Raw genomic sequence first — 14,026 nt, 5'->3', positions numbered from 1 at the left:
ATGCTGCCAGCTACAAGGTCTTGTTGCTGTACTTTTCCTTGTGACCTTTAACAAATTCAAACCATTGTTATTGTGCACAGAATCCAGCAAGGCTATAATCACCATTAGAGAGGGTGGTTGGTTTATGTTTACTTTGGGTTTCACTATTTTAGGGCAGATGGGAAAATATTTATGGTGGGGTTTTTTTGGTTGAGGGTTTTTTTGGTTGGTTTTTGTTGGGGTTTTTTTTGGTTTTTTTTGGTTTTGTTTGTTTTGTTTTGTTTTTTTAAGGACAAGAATAATCCTTTCTGTTTACATTTGTGGAGTAAGCACAGCCAGGTCCATGCAGTGACACATCCAATTGACCAGTAGATCAGTGGATAAACAGGTTCCATCTGATTGAGTGAGATGTCTAAACAGTTAGTAACAATTGGAATAGAAAAAAAATGACATTTTTCTTCTGAGCTGGAGAAATCTAGTTCACTCACATCTAGCATCCTACATCCCAACTTTCTGCCAGTAAAAAGAAATAAAATAAAATATTTTTTAAAAACCTCTCCAGAATTAACAGTTGCATCTTTTCTGAGGCCTCCACCAGTAGGATTTTTCCCCTTTCACTGTTTCCTGCCTTTCTTCTCCCTGCATACACTGTCATCTTCCTACAAACTTGTGCATGGGCAAAAGGCATTGTGTGGGATGCCCAGTTCTGAGCAGTGTGTCCTCCAGGACCCGACTCAGCAAGGAGCTGCTGATTCCCTGTCACAGCCTTTCCCTTCACAGGGAAAGTTGCTGGTGTCTTCTGTTGTCATGCAAATCTTGCACTGTAGGAATTTCGAATCTCAATTCAACTGCCAAATGCAGGTGAAACTGCTCGTTTTAGGAAATGCAAAGCTGGACAGACTACTACAGCACACTTGTATAAAGCCCATTTAATTAGCAAAGTAGCCTAAGAAGACTGGATTTCCAATTGTAATGTATACAGACAGATTTGTATTCCTACCCAGCTCATAGAACATTAGCTCTGAAGATGTGCTGTTACATGCGTTCTGCAAGTAGATAATTGGAGGGAGAGAGGGAGGAAGGAGAGGGATGTTTGTATCATTTCATAGCAGGTAACCATGTCATTCATACCACACCTGGGTGTTTCTGACTTTGTTTCTCACACAAGTGCTAATGAAATATTTTGTGGTTAAAAAAAAAAAAAAAAAAAGAAAAAAGAAAAAGAAAAAGAAAAAATGAGCTTGGAAACCCAGTATCCAAAGGGTTTCAAAACTTTATTGTATGTGCCAAATATTTCCAGCTGTTATTGCCTTCCACTCATTTCCCACAGCATCTTGGCCTGGGTCTGCTAGTGATCTTTCCTTGTTGATGGCATGAGATGTTAGCTGAGCCAATGTTTATGCTGCTCAGAAAGATATTCCTCAAGCCTTACTTCATTAATGATTTTAAAGCTTGTTAACCTGTTTATCTTCAAAAGATGGAAGCTTTTAATGCTAAATAAAGTGGGGACGGCATTTATATAGATTTTGATAATGAGTACAATTGGATCTGTGTAATAGACTGGGAGCCATCACACATTCTTCAGTTGCTTCTCCCTGAGAGGAGGGAGATTAGACTGCCAGCATGGCTGTCTGAAGCAGCATTACATCTGCTCACTCCAACCCATTGAGAATTTCTAATGTACAGCTCCTTCAAAGGAAAACAGTTGCTAAGATATTCAGTGAAGAATTTGGGAATGGCTTGCTATGGCTTCTGTGATCATTCATGGATTGCCTTGTGGCATAGCATAATTTTGTGAGTGGCTTAATTTAATTAAATCTAGATCAGCAAGGGATATCTTATATATTGTGGAATCAGCTGCTTTCTATCATGAGATTTTAGAAAGTCTTATAGGGAAAGCAGTTAAAAATTTTTTCTTATATATCAGCCTACTGTGCTTTCTGAAAGACTTGATGTCAAGCTACCTAGGTTACTCAAAGCCACTGCCTGGCTGATTTCCCTTTGTTGTTTAGGCTTTGAAACATTCATTAGAATGGAAGGAAGTTTTTGCTTTTATTTTCCACAATTCACATTGGTGCTGCTTGCATTTTTTATTTCTTTCTGTTTTGGTGATGAGGATGTTTGGAAAACATCCTGCTAGTCAATTGTTGTAAACATTTTCCTAGCACTTTGCAGTAACTAATGAATTAATGTCTGTAATGCTGGGTAAGTGTTATGTGTATTTTAGAGCTGAAGAGTGTTGATGAGACATACCTAAGGCCTTAGAGTGTGCCAGTAGTGTAGATGAGGATTTAATTTGAGAACATTACTGTGACTCACTGTAGTTAATGTGCAAGCAGTGTCAGTCTGTGGGTTTGTGTATGAGCCAGGATTTGCAGTATTACAGAGATTACATCTTTCTTATTGTTCTAAAGCAGCTTTTTCAGGTTGTGTTCATTTTCTTTTGAGAAGTGGCTATTTTTGAAATCTTGCTCCTATATGACAGAAATGTTAAGTTTAATTGAAAGGAAGTTTGATTTGCAGCTAAAGCAAACCATTAACTGTTTCAATTTCAGCCCTAGAAGTTAGACTCCACAAGGTGAAAATCCTCTCTCCTTCTCCCACTGATGGGACACAGAGTGACATCCTGTTCTCTTTTCCACTTCTCTTTCGGCAGGGACCTCCAGAACTAACTTGTGCTGATGAGCCTTGCAGGGGCTCCCCAGTCTCAGCAGAGCCACCAGAGCTATGGATAGCACAGCCAGGAGGAACCCCACATCCCATCCTGAGAGTGAATGGACCAGGGCCTGAGCAGCACAGGCAGATTCTGCCCTAAAGGCCTCTTTGCACTCTAACTCACCAGGTATCACCCCACTTCTTCTGGAATGATGTTTTATTCCATGACTGACAGAATTACCATGCAGAAAAGCTGGTACTTGATTTGTTACCAGCAGCTCAGAGTATAAGGCACCACTAAAAGCTCTGGTGTAGCAGAAAGAGCAGTTCATGGGGTATAAAGTTCTTTTATTTCATGTTTGCATTCAACAGTTGTGTTTCTGTTATTTAAGCTTACTGACTCTGGAATAGTACTGGCTCTACACTCACAGCCTGGACTGTGCCAGTTCAGTGTGCATGACTGCGGCTGTGGTTTGGGGGTTTTTCCCTCCACAGATACATTTTATAATGCTTTACTTTTTCAGAATTTAAGATAGAACTAAAAATTTGCTGAAAGAGATGCACAGGGTGGGGAAGGGGAAATAATTTTCCAATCACATATTATTTGTTCTTTCCCTTTACCCTCATCACCATGTCCAGATGTTGCAAAACTAAACTTAGAGCTCAAAACTGTAGAAGTCAGGTTTTGTAGTTCATCACCTCGTTTAAAGGACATTTATTTGAGTGAAGTAACAATGCCAACTAGTGGTCAGATCGCTCATTGGGAAGAGATTTGGCATTCTAGCAAAGAAAAAAGCAGTAAAAAATGTATGTAAATCACAACTTTGTGATTTACAACTTTTGTGACAATTGCACTACTCAACTAAGGAAAATGCTAACTGCAAATATCGATTTTTGTTTAATAGGATATTTAAACTAGTAACATAGCAAGTGTATCATTAGGTTAATGACATGCTGTCCTTGGACAATGCATTAATACACTGTTATGCTTTTCTTTTTTTCAAAATTAATTCATCCCACTCATAATCTGATCATCTGTGCTAATGACACCAAAACCAAAGAAAGGAGTATGTATTATCTCTGTCTTGTTTCACAATAATATCTGGGTTCTTCTTTTCTAAAACCTAAATGTGCATTTGGGCTTGAATAACCCACTCTTCTGTTTGAAAGTTCATGGTTATTCTAATAACAAGGGATAATCTTCCAACATCACTAAAGGCTTTTGTCTTTCTTTTCTTCAGTTTAAAGTTTAAGTGTATATCAACATATCAGTGTTGATGAGGTGCTCTGCCACAAGTTGGTCTTTATTTTTGTGGTTTCTTAGGGACTCCTTTTGCATCAAGATAACAAGATTTTGAGATACATATGTAAATATTACTGGCTGTAATATGGATGCCAATATCTAAATTAAATTATCGTCTTTATATATTAAAGGCATAAAACTGTAAAGCAGCTAATTAGATTTTTCATTTCTTTTAGGTTTTTTGGGTGGTTGTTTACCTGGGTTTCTTTCCCCTTTCAAAACTGTGTCCTTCCTACAGTGTTCACCTAGCCTTGAATTGTTTTAGAAAACTCATGTAGTGATTAACAAGATGATTTCAGTAGACAATGCAGGGAAAGGCACCAATTGGGAAGATAGCTCTCTGGGACCTACACAGTGATTAAAATTACAGTATCTTTTTACTCTGCCTTAGCTAGGCAGAGTAAAAAACTTCTGTTTTCAGAGTCTGCAGTATGCAGGTGCTGTGTCTTCAGAATCTCCACCCTGCACATCTCTTGATGTGTCTGATGTAGAGGTGCACTATTCTTTCAATATGCAGTGCTCTTTTAGACATTCCCTGGAGTTTGTCCTAGAAATTGGCCTGACTACCTACCTACCTGACTTTTGAAAAGCTAGATTTGCATATGTTATCAGGTACTTATAATTATTAATTTTGCATTCATAACAACTTTGAGCATAGCTATGCCATTCATCATGTTTCAAGGTTTATTCAGATAATAGTTACCTTGTATGTTCTGTGAAGTCAGCTAGTTTGTGTATAGTTCTTAAACACAGCACCTGTATTTTATTTTATCCAAAGGCAAGCCAGGTTCATTTCTCTGATGCTTAGTGAACTTTGGATCAATTCCTTGATCTCATGAGTTTTGCTGCAGTGCTGAGATTAGGAGCTCTGATTGGCTTGAGCTGCAGAAAAAATATGGGTCATGCTTAAAGGAAATATTTAGGGGGCTAGTTTTGGTTTGTGCTAGAGTTCCAAATCCTTCCTCGCCCTCTGGCAGGCTTCTGTACGCACTGTCCCCTTTCACCATGGAATAACCCATACAGAAAGCTCCCTTCTTCCTGCAGCATCAGGAGTTGAAGCTGCTGCCTTTGTCTGTGACATTGTCCAATGCCTGCTTATAGCACTGCTGAGTGTCAGATTTGTGTGAGCATCCTTATCCAATGCTTCACCTCTGCTTTCACCTCCCTAACAGACAGGTACTGACCTTTGATCTTCAGAGCACTATATACTTCAAGGCAATTCTGAAATTTCCCATGTGTTTTGGAGGAGTGTGAGGATGAATCCTGTTCTCTGGCTCCTCTGTATACCTACAGGGTTTTTGAGTTTCTCAGTTATTGTTCTGGCTTCAGACCCTGGGGTCTTGGTTTTTCTCCTCCTACCTTGCTTGTTCAGTGTTGGGAAACCCAGAGGGCACACTTATATAAGCCAAAGTATGTCCATTTATTTTTTAATCTGTGACTACTTCGAAGATCATTTACTAACGACCTTCACAAAAACAGCTTTCTAGCATTACTGCTGAATTTGGAAGTCCTCCATGTTGTTCAGTTATCTCAGACCTGGTTTTTGCCTTCTCCATTTGAATCCCAGCTCCATGGTTTGCATATTGCTTTTATTCTCCACTTCGATTTTATTTAATTTCAGCTCAGAGACATCAAACACTGGCTGCATTTCTGGATATATGTATTTCCTGCTTCCTTGCCCTTTGTAGCCTGAAGGCAGCCTAAGTTCATAATTGAACTACAGGCAAGATGGAAAAAGAGAACTGTTTGTTCCATGAACTCAGCAGCATTAACCATTAACTATGCCCCTGTTTATTTTTAATGAAGGAAGAAGTGGGAAAAGTAATACCATTTGTCTCTCACCTGTCTTGATAGGAGGCTTTTAAGGAGGTGGGAAGCTAGAGAAGAGAGACAGAAAGATGCCAGCATTGCTTTATGTGATCTTTTCCACTCCTACTCCTGGAGAAAGGATTCCAAAATTTATTCCCTCCACCACAGTTTTTGTCTCTTTCTTTCTTACCTTTCCCATTACCTCGAATTACCAACAAGTTTTAAAAGAAGAGGAGGGAATAGAAAGATGAAGCAAAGTTCAATCCACCGTTCTGCTCCCCACTGCAGCCTTTCCTCTTCCCTTCCTGGCAGAAGAATGCTGCTTTCTTGCTTTTGGGGTTTTTCAGTTGCTAGGAATTCAAAATATTTGTGGCTTTTTAAAAAATAATTTTGGAAATTGCGTCAGTACTGAGGCCCTGGGGCTGGAAATGCCAAGTGTTACCTAAGTGGAATAGTTGGCAGCCCAGCGTGGCACTGTGTGATAGGAGATGAACCTGGGGCAAGAGGAGCCAAGCACCAAGGGCAGAAGGCCCCCAGCCATTCCTGCTCACAGCCAGGCAGAGGAGCAGTGCCCTGATTGCAGAGGGCTGGTGGCTGAGCTGAATGAATGCTTGTCCTTCAAGAGAAGCAGCCCACACACAGATCTTGGTGGCAGAGGGAAACCAGGCACGAAATGGAGAGGAGAGCAGATGAGGATCAGAAATTTTGACTGGCAGGAGGCAATGGGTTTCTTGAAGGAGGACCAAAATTGAAGGACACCCACCCAGCCTTAACCTGTCATGCTTCCTCCTTTCAAATCTGCTGTTTGCCACAGGAGTCTGGGTAAATGTAATTACTTTTTTTCCCCACCCTGTACAAAGCTTTCCTACCCGGTGGATTCAAAAATGAATGATGAGCAAAGTCAGGAAACAAGAAGACTTGTCATAGGAGTCTGGAGAAATAGAGTTCCTCACTGTGATGTTAGTGGAAAAAACCAGAGGAGACACCCCTCCCTCCCACTGCCATAACATGCAACTCTGTGGAGTAACACACAAACCAAGGGAATCCTGCCATCTCTAGGGAAGGCTTAAGATGTTATAAATTCCCATTTTCTTTGGCATGTGAGGAAATATTGTTTGTTGTTTTAAAATGAGTATTTCAGTAGTTCCAGCAGAAGAATTTACAAATCTCATGTACAATAATGAGGTGGGTAGTGTCTGTGCAAGTGACATCTATGAGAAAGAATCTGGAGTGTTCAAATACATCTCGTTTGCTGTGAAAACATAAGTTTGATAGTGTAGTGCTCTTTACAATATATTGTAAATATATTTCTGTATTTAAATATATAAAATATATTTTATATGTGTAAATATATATAATTTATAATATATTTGATTAGTTTTTTTCTTATTCAGAATTTGGAAGCCTACTGTCAGTAGAAATGACCCCGCTTCATTGAAAAGGACCTTTGTTCTCTAAGAAAATAATTTTATATTGTCAAGAAATTCTACTCAAGCAGAATGGAAACTGGGGGTTTTAAACTTTTTTTCCCGTGCCAGGTGTCCTTGCTAACAGCTTCACTGCAGTACGTGCAATGGTCTGGCTGCTTCCCTCCTTGGCACTGCCTGACATTCTGATAAACTTTCAGTAAATCTGCACAGGATTAGTCACTTCAAGGGGGAAAAAATGTCCAAGAATACACTCATAAATATTGCTCAGTACCATTTTGCAACAATATACATAAAGGAATTCTCCAGCTGCCATTATAATGTCCTACAGCAAGCACTAAGCTGCTGCAGTGCAGTTGTTCATGCTTACCTCTGGGGAAATTTTTATGGCCTGTGTTGCAAAATTCTCAAAATCCAAACCAGAATTTTCCCCTTTTGATTCAGTTAGGTCCCCAATGGCTTGCCTCATTCTGTTTCTGAGGGGTTTGGGGTCCAGGGCCCAATTTCCTTCTGTACAGAGAAGGAACTCAAATGTGAAGCACATAGGACAGTTTGGTCTGTGTTTTTCCAGATGCCTTGGATAACAGATGTGTAATGCAGACTTGAGGGAGATGGGAGACGTACTGCTCTGACCTCTTCTACCTTTCCAGGGATTTGCAAGGGGAATGCTGACCTGGCTGAAGTTTTCTGCCCTACTTCTTCCTCTAAGCAAATTCCCTTCTCCACTCCTCTCCTATGATGAATCAGAGACAGATATCTGGACTGCAGAGACTTTTATGGATAAATATGGCTATACTACATACTATTCCTCATCTTGCTATTTTCTTTTGACAACAATTTTTTCTTGTTGACATCTGGTAAGTGCAGACTGAACTTTTGAAATCCTGCATAAAGGAGGAGTTCTGATTCTTTCCTTTTATCTTGCAAGGACAGCCAAGAACAGGGAAGACTTTGGCTGACCACCCAGCTACAGGGAAGGAATACGGTAGATGGGAATACCACCACAGCAGAGCAGGTAGAACTAAAAAGGCACTAAAAGCAGATTCGGTGATCTGAGGCAAGGTGGGAAAGGTTTGCAGGTGGGTGAATGCTTAAAGTAAGGATCCTGAGAGCCCCAGAAAAACAGTCCATAACATCACATTCCTAAACTCCTGAGAAACACCTGTCTGGATCTTTTGGGATAGTGGGTACAAGTGAAAACATGCATCACTAAGGTAATAAATATCTCTGCTCTAGTGAGAAATGTGGATTGGGAAAAACCTTCACTTCTTTTTATATTTCTATTTTTAAGGCAGTGTTTTCAAAGTAAAACATGTAAAAACTGGAGCTTTTGATGCCAAATTCTGTCCTGATATGCATAAACATGACTTTTGTTGACCTTTTGAGGGAGGGCTGTGGACTTCAATGAATACAGAAGACAATTGGATAGGCTTGGAGTAGGAATGATAAGTACCTATGAGGGACTTCAAGAAATTTATTACCAAGCCAGAAGTACCTGATGAGCAAAACATGAGTTATCTCAAGAATGGCATGTGGAATAAATAAAGACACAGTAAAGATATAAATCAGTAGGATCAACAGATCATCACACAGCCAAAGAAATAGCAACATGCTGGAAAAAACTCAGCCAGAAGCATCAGAAGGGCAACAAAAGGTGTGAGAAAAAAAGGGTTGAAGATTGTGAAGTCAAAGTAGGACATTTATAATCATGTCAGGGACAAAAGGTCTGTCAGAGACTGCTTTAGCCAAGGGGAAGTTGTTCATGGATGCCCTAGATAGTGCTGGGAAACACTGCAGTTTCTTTACCTCAACCGGCACCAGGAAGAAAAGGAAGAGACTTGCCAGAACCAAAAGGACTGTTTTGTAGCCCAAAAAATGGAAAATTCCTGAACACTGTGTCTACCCAGACCAGCTGACAGAAAAATATAATGGCTCACCAGGGCAGTGCCAGGGCAGCTGGAATCCCCCTTTACTCTCCCAGAAAGGCAAAGATGAAAAGCAACAACAGGAGGACTGGCAAGAGCCAACTGCAATATCTTTATTGTCTCAGCACAGTATGGGTCAAGGCAGCTCTTTCTTCCCTGTCTCCATGCATTATGCATAGTATGTATGAGTTCTAGGAGTTTGGATTTGGTTTTGTATTTTTTTAATATAATTGAATTTAATTTTGTGTGTGTGCAAAACCTTAGGATTTGAGTCCTGCTTCTGCTTGCCCTCTTTACAGTCTCTCCTTTGTTTAGGATGATTACCTGCTTTTACTAAGGCAGCACAGAGTGCTCAGAAAATGCTGAACTTTATGCTCAGCCCCAGCATCCCCATTTATTCAGGCTCTCTGTTTACCCCAAATCTCTGGGGTTCAAATAAACAAGGTGATATTATATTGATAAATAAATCTGTGCATGATTAACTCATGCATCTGATGGCAGAAAATAAGGTTACATTTGTGATTGCAAAGCTCATAGGCACAAAATGAGAAAGGTTAATGAAATTGCACAGGGCAAGAGGGTTTATTACTACTGCCTCTCCTGGACCATCATCTGTGAAGAACATGGTAACAGCATACTCTGTTTAACCATGGGTTAGGTATGGTTCAGGCATGCAAAAAGGAAGCCTGTGTTTTTTCTGCATGTACACAACCCCTGTTTTTGGGAAAGCACTGGTAAACACCCAACAGTTATTAGGTGTGCTGGGGATGCTGCAGTCACCAGACCCTTGATGGTGGAGGCAAAGCAGAGGCATTAAACTTCCATGTATAGCACAAGCTTCTGCTCTCTGGATACCCTCTCTCTGACCCTGAAGTCTGCTAAATCTGTAAGATACTTAATTGCATGATTTACTGAGAATGTCCACTTTATTTCATAACTGAGCTGGTCTAACTTTAGTTTCTGATTATTAACTCTTCAGTGAGCAAGGCCAAGCTCAGAAGAAAGAGACTTCTATGCTGTCTGAACATCTTTTCCCTAGAAATTGGATCAAGATTCTTCAAGTCTTGCAGTCTAAATTGCTGCTCTTTGACACTTGTTTGGCAATTGAGAAGGGCAGGATTCAAAACAGCATCTTAGAGGTGAAAGGTTACATATCCTGTTAGTGGGAAAAATCATCTACAAAAGCGATGGTATTTGTCAAGAGCCTAGAGAAGATCTGACATCAGGAAAAGCCTTTGTGAAGTCCACTACAGTAACAGAAATGTATTCACCTTGATTTAAATCATTCTTTTTACAGTAAAATCTAAAAATGGAGCACGATAGGGTTATAACTTAAATGCAGGAACTGTGACAAATAACAATTTATATGAGGAAATGGAAATGCCACAGGGATTGGGTTCCAGGGTAACTTGTCTTGTGAAAAGGATATGAAGTTAAGTAATGGTCAAATAAAGCAGGGCTTTTGTTTTGTTATTTTGTTTTGTTTTCAATACTGCTTTAAAAAAATAGTGACAAAAAGGAGAGCAGAAGTAAAGGTCTGACATTCAGGAAAGGCTTGCTTGTGGTTAGTATACCACAGAAATTGCTGAACAGTTTATCCCTGTGAAATTATTTTCCCTGGGATGTTGTTAAGATGATGAAAATGCACAAATTATTGATTACTTTGCCTCTGAAGCAAACCTGCAGGAATGCAGGAATGAAAAGCTAATATAAGTGATCCTGTTTGATGGGGTACATTTTCTAAATTTTTGCTCTTGAACCATTTCTCTTTTAATAGTTACTGGATTTGTTCTGTTTGTTTGCTTGTTTGTTTTTCTTTCCTTGCTCTGTTTTTCTCATGCAAAACAATAAGAACTCAACTAAATTGCACTCTGGTGAGGATTTCTCCAAAGAAATCTGAACTGTTGCAGCTTAAAAGGTGAGGAGCTGGAGAAGAGAAGCAAACTGCATCCTTCCCAGTGCTGCTTGTCTGGTACCAAATGACTCCACAGTAATTCTGCCACTCTTTATTAGGCTTCAGCAACTGGTAAGTTGTATGTGCACGAGAGGTCAGGCAGTTTGCTGAGCTGGTTGTTTTTGTTCTCAAATCATGGCCCTCCTGCTCCATTGGACAAAGATGGTCAGGAGTTCCTGGAGCAATTTTCCAAATAAAAAAGATGCGCTTTTTTGTTAGCCAAATATATTGCAACAATGTTTCAGCAGAAGATGTTTCCTGTAGTGTGGTAATTTTGATTAACATGCTGAGAGAGACCTGCAAAGAGGCAGAGGCTGGGTAGGCACAGACTGCATCACTGTATCCCTTGAGGTGGCCCAGTAGATCTCACATAGAGACCCCAGTCTCTACCAAAGCTACCCATTGAAATCAAGGCTTGCTTTGAATCAAGCAGAACTATGATTTGAATGAGATTTTTTTTTCTTTGTTTGTTTTCTTTCCTTTCCCATGTAAATGCTCCAATTATTTTAAGGCATTTTTTTCTTTTCTTTTTTTTTTTTTTTTTTTTTTTTTTTTTTTTTTTTTTTTTTACCCAAAATAATCTCATTTTTGATTTAAAAAATACTGAGTTTATCCCCATATAGAAAAGGAAAACCATGAGATCAGAAGTTTCATATTTTTTTACTAAGTTTTAGTGCTAGACATGTTAGAGATGTGGACCAGAAGGAGATCCATGTTTGGGTCTTCAAGCTTGTAGCTGAATTTTCATGCCAACAAACAGCTCAGTTAATTTATTAAATGTAGGTATTTTTAAATGAAGGAATAATGTCACCAGCACAACATGAACTGCCTTTATCTTGCTGCCCTCTTTGAGCTCTGGCACTTTCCCTAGGATGCCTTTACTATAAGTAGCTTCTCCTGACAGAATGAGCTGAACATGGAAACCTCCAGACATTTGACAACGTGTCGGGGGGACAGCAATGCACAGGAACGTTCCTTTGCAGGTTCTGGAGCTGCTTTCGAGGAGAAAATCCCCAAGAACTCCCTACTACCCATTTTGTGGTTTCAACAAAGCAACTTGCCTTCCTTACATCTTCCTAAAGTTCGAGAAGGATTTACCCTTTAGCAAGGTCGTAGTTTCGGATCTGTACAACTGAAGGCCTTCAGGGTTTTCCCCCACCTGCCCAGCAGCAGCAGTCTGATTTCAGCTCTGCCCTGCAGATTCCCGGGAGAAGGATGGAGCAGCCCCGCAACCCTCCGCTCCCAACAATGCCTTTTTGCTACCACCTAGTGGGCATGAAGCGGCGTGAGAACACAGACTCCTGCGGAGCTGGACGTCAGAACAGAGAAAGAACGCGGAGAACGGCGTAAGAAATATCCCCTGAATTCGATTTGCTCTTCCAGGGTCCTGACCCTGCATTAACAGGCACACTTATAATACAGGACCTAAGCACTGCCAGGTGGAAGTGGCCTTGGAAGCCTTATGGCCCGGCTGAACACTGAGGAAGGGAGGCGAGGACGAAGGCTGTGCCCAGAGATTTCGTTTTTCTTCCGTCAGCCAAGACTGGAGAACAAGAAAACAGAGGACAACGGGAAGAGGAATCAACTCACTTGTGAGGTGAGGCTGAGATGGCAATATGGCAACTAAAAACAGTGCCAGATTGTGATAGGTCTGGAGACAGGGCACAGGTTCCTTTGGCTGTAAAGCCTACAGGTATACACACAGCAAATACTTCAGTGCAGAGGCCATTCTGGCCAATCTCCTAGGATTTTTCCCAGAAATAGACACAGACACTGAACTGAGCCAAGCATATGGGACTTAGCATCGGGCCTGTTCCTTCCATGAGGACTCCTGGGCCAGAGAGTTGTTAATGCATGCATATGCAGTACTAGTGATTTTTATGTACCAGCTGATGCCTAATGAGAACCTGGTCGGTTCTGTCCTGTTGATTCCCCATTGGTTTTGTTGGTTTACTGCATGCTAAAAAATATGGGAAATTACACGAAGCAAAAGTAATGCTGGGATAATTATGTGTTTGTTCTCCCAAACAATATCTTAGTATTTCATGTACATTATTTGTATTTGCATCATATTTCTCTCCTGAAAATCACTTCTATTCAAGAACAAAAATGAGTACTAATACCCAATGCTTTAAAACCATGGCCAGCAGAACAGTTTCTTTTAATGAATACAGAAGAATCTTTGCTAGCACTTCAATTTAAAATGTTGATGGTGAGCATTAAAACCAACCAACCAACCAAACAAACAAACCAGAATATTTACTAAATTTCCTCTGGAAAGAAGAAGCAGCAGCTGGAAAACCTGAAACTGAACTCCGAAGTCCATTTTATGAAACCGACCTTACATATAAAGGAAAACTTGATCAGGTTTTGTCTTAATATCTCACATGTAGTTTTAAAGTAAAGGATTTTCTTGGAATTTGCCCAGAGCTCCATCTTCAGTATCCCACAGGCTGGAGACACACATGTTTTTGTGTAAATCACAATATTATAAATCAAATATATTTCACTCTCTTTATGAATGTGAAGGAATTAAAAACAACTATCAGATAAAGTCTACAGCAAATAAGTCTTCCATAAGTACAAAAATAAAGTTCCTGCGATTTTACATTCATTATAGAACTTATTTAACTTGGAACCAAAACCATATGTCTATCACAGAAGGGAAGTCGGAATTAGAGAGAGAGGGAGCGTATATTCATTTAATATAATTCAAATTTTACCTCAGTCCCTCATCACGGAAATAAATCCCTTCAGATCTCTGTAGTCCATCCACAGCTACATCCTTGGGAGCTCAGTGTCAGAATCACCTGTTTCTGCAGCGGGAAAAGAGAAATGTGATTTCAATTGTGCAGCTCCCCAGTGTCAGCTGTATGAATTAAATAAGCGAAGATTAAACCTGCTGGGCTTTTTGGCTCATCAATCAGAGAGTGGGTTTTAGAAAATATATGTTGAAATTCAGTGTGCATGTGAT

At 40.0% G+C, this 14,026-nt stretch overlaps 1 long non-coding RNA gene across 1 annotated transcript in view; it reads left to right on the top strand.

Annotated features, from left to right (window-relative positions):
- LOC136358474 (uncharacterized) overlaps nucleotides 1-8,354 on the top strand; it is a 44,077-nt gene extending 35,723 nt beyond the window's left edge. The window contains exons 3-4 of the long non-coding RNA XR_010743110.1: nucleotides 2,636-2,821; nucleotides 8,102-8,354. This is a non-coding gene — a long non-coding RNA (uncharacterized lncRNA). The remainder of the gene's footprint in view (nucleotides 1-2,635; nucleotides 2,822-8,101) is intronic.
- Nucleotides 8,355-14,026: the final 5,672 nt, after the last annotated feature.

Source organism: Sylvia atricapilla, chromosome 3, assembly GCF_009819655.1.
Source record: "Sylvia atricapilla isolate bSylAtr1 chromosome 3, bSylAtr1.pri, whole genome shotgun sequence".
Taxonomy (NCBI): domain Eukaryota; kingdom Metazoa; phylum Chordata; class Aves; order Passeriformes; family Sylviidae; genus Sylvia; species Sylvia atricapilla.
This window is presented reverse-complemented; position numbering and strand designations above follow the sequence as displayed.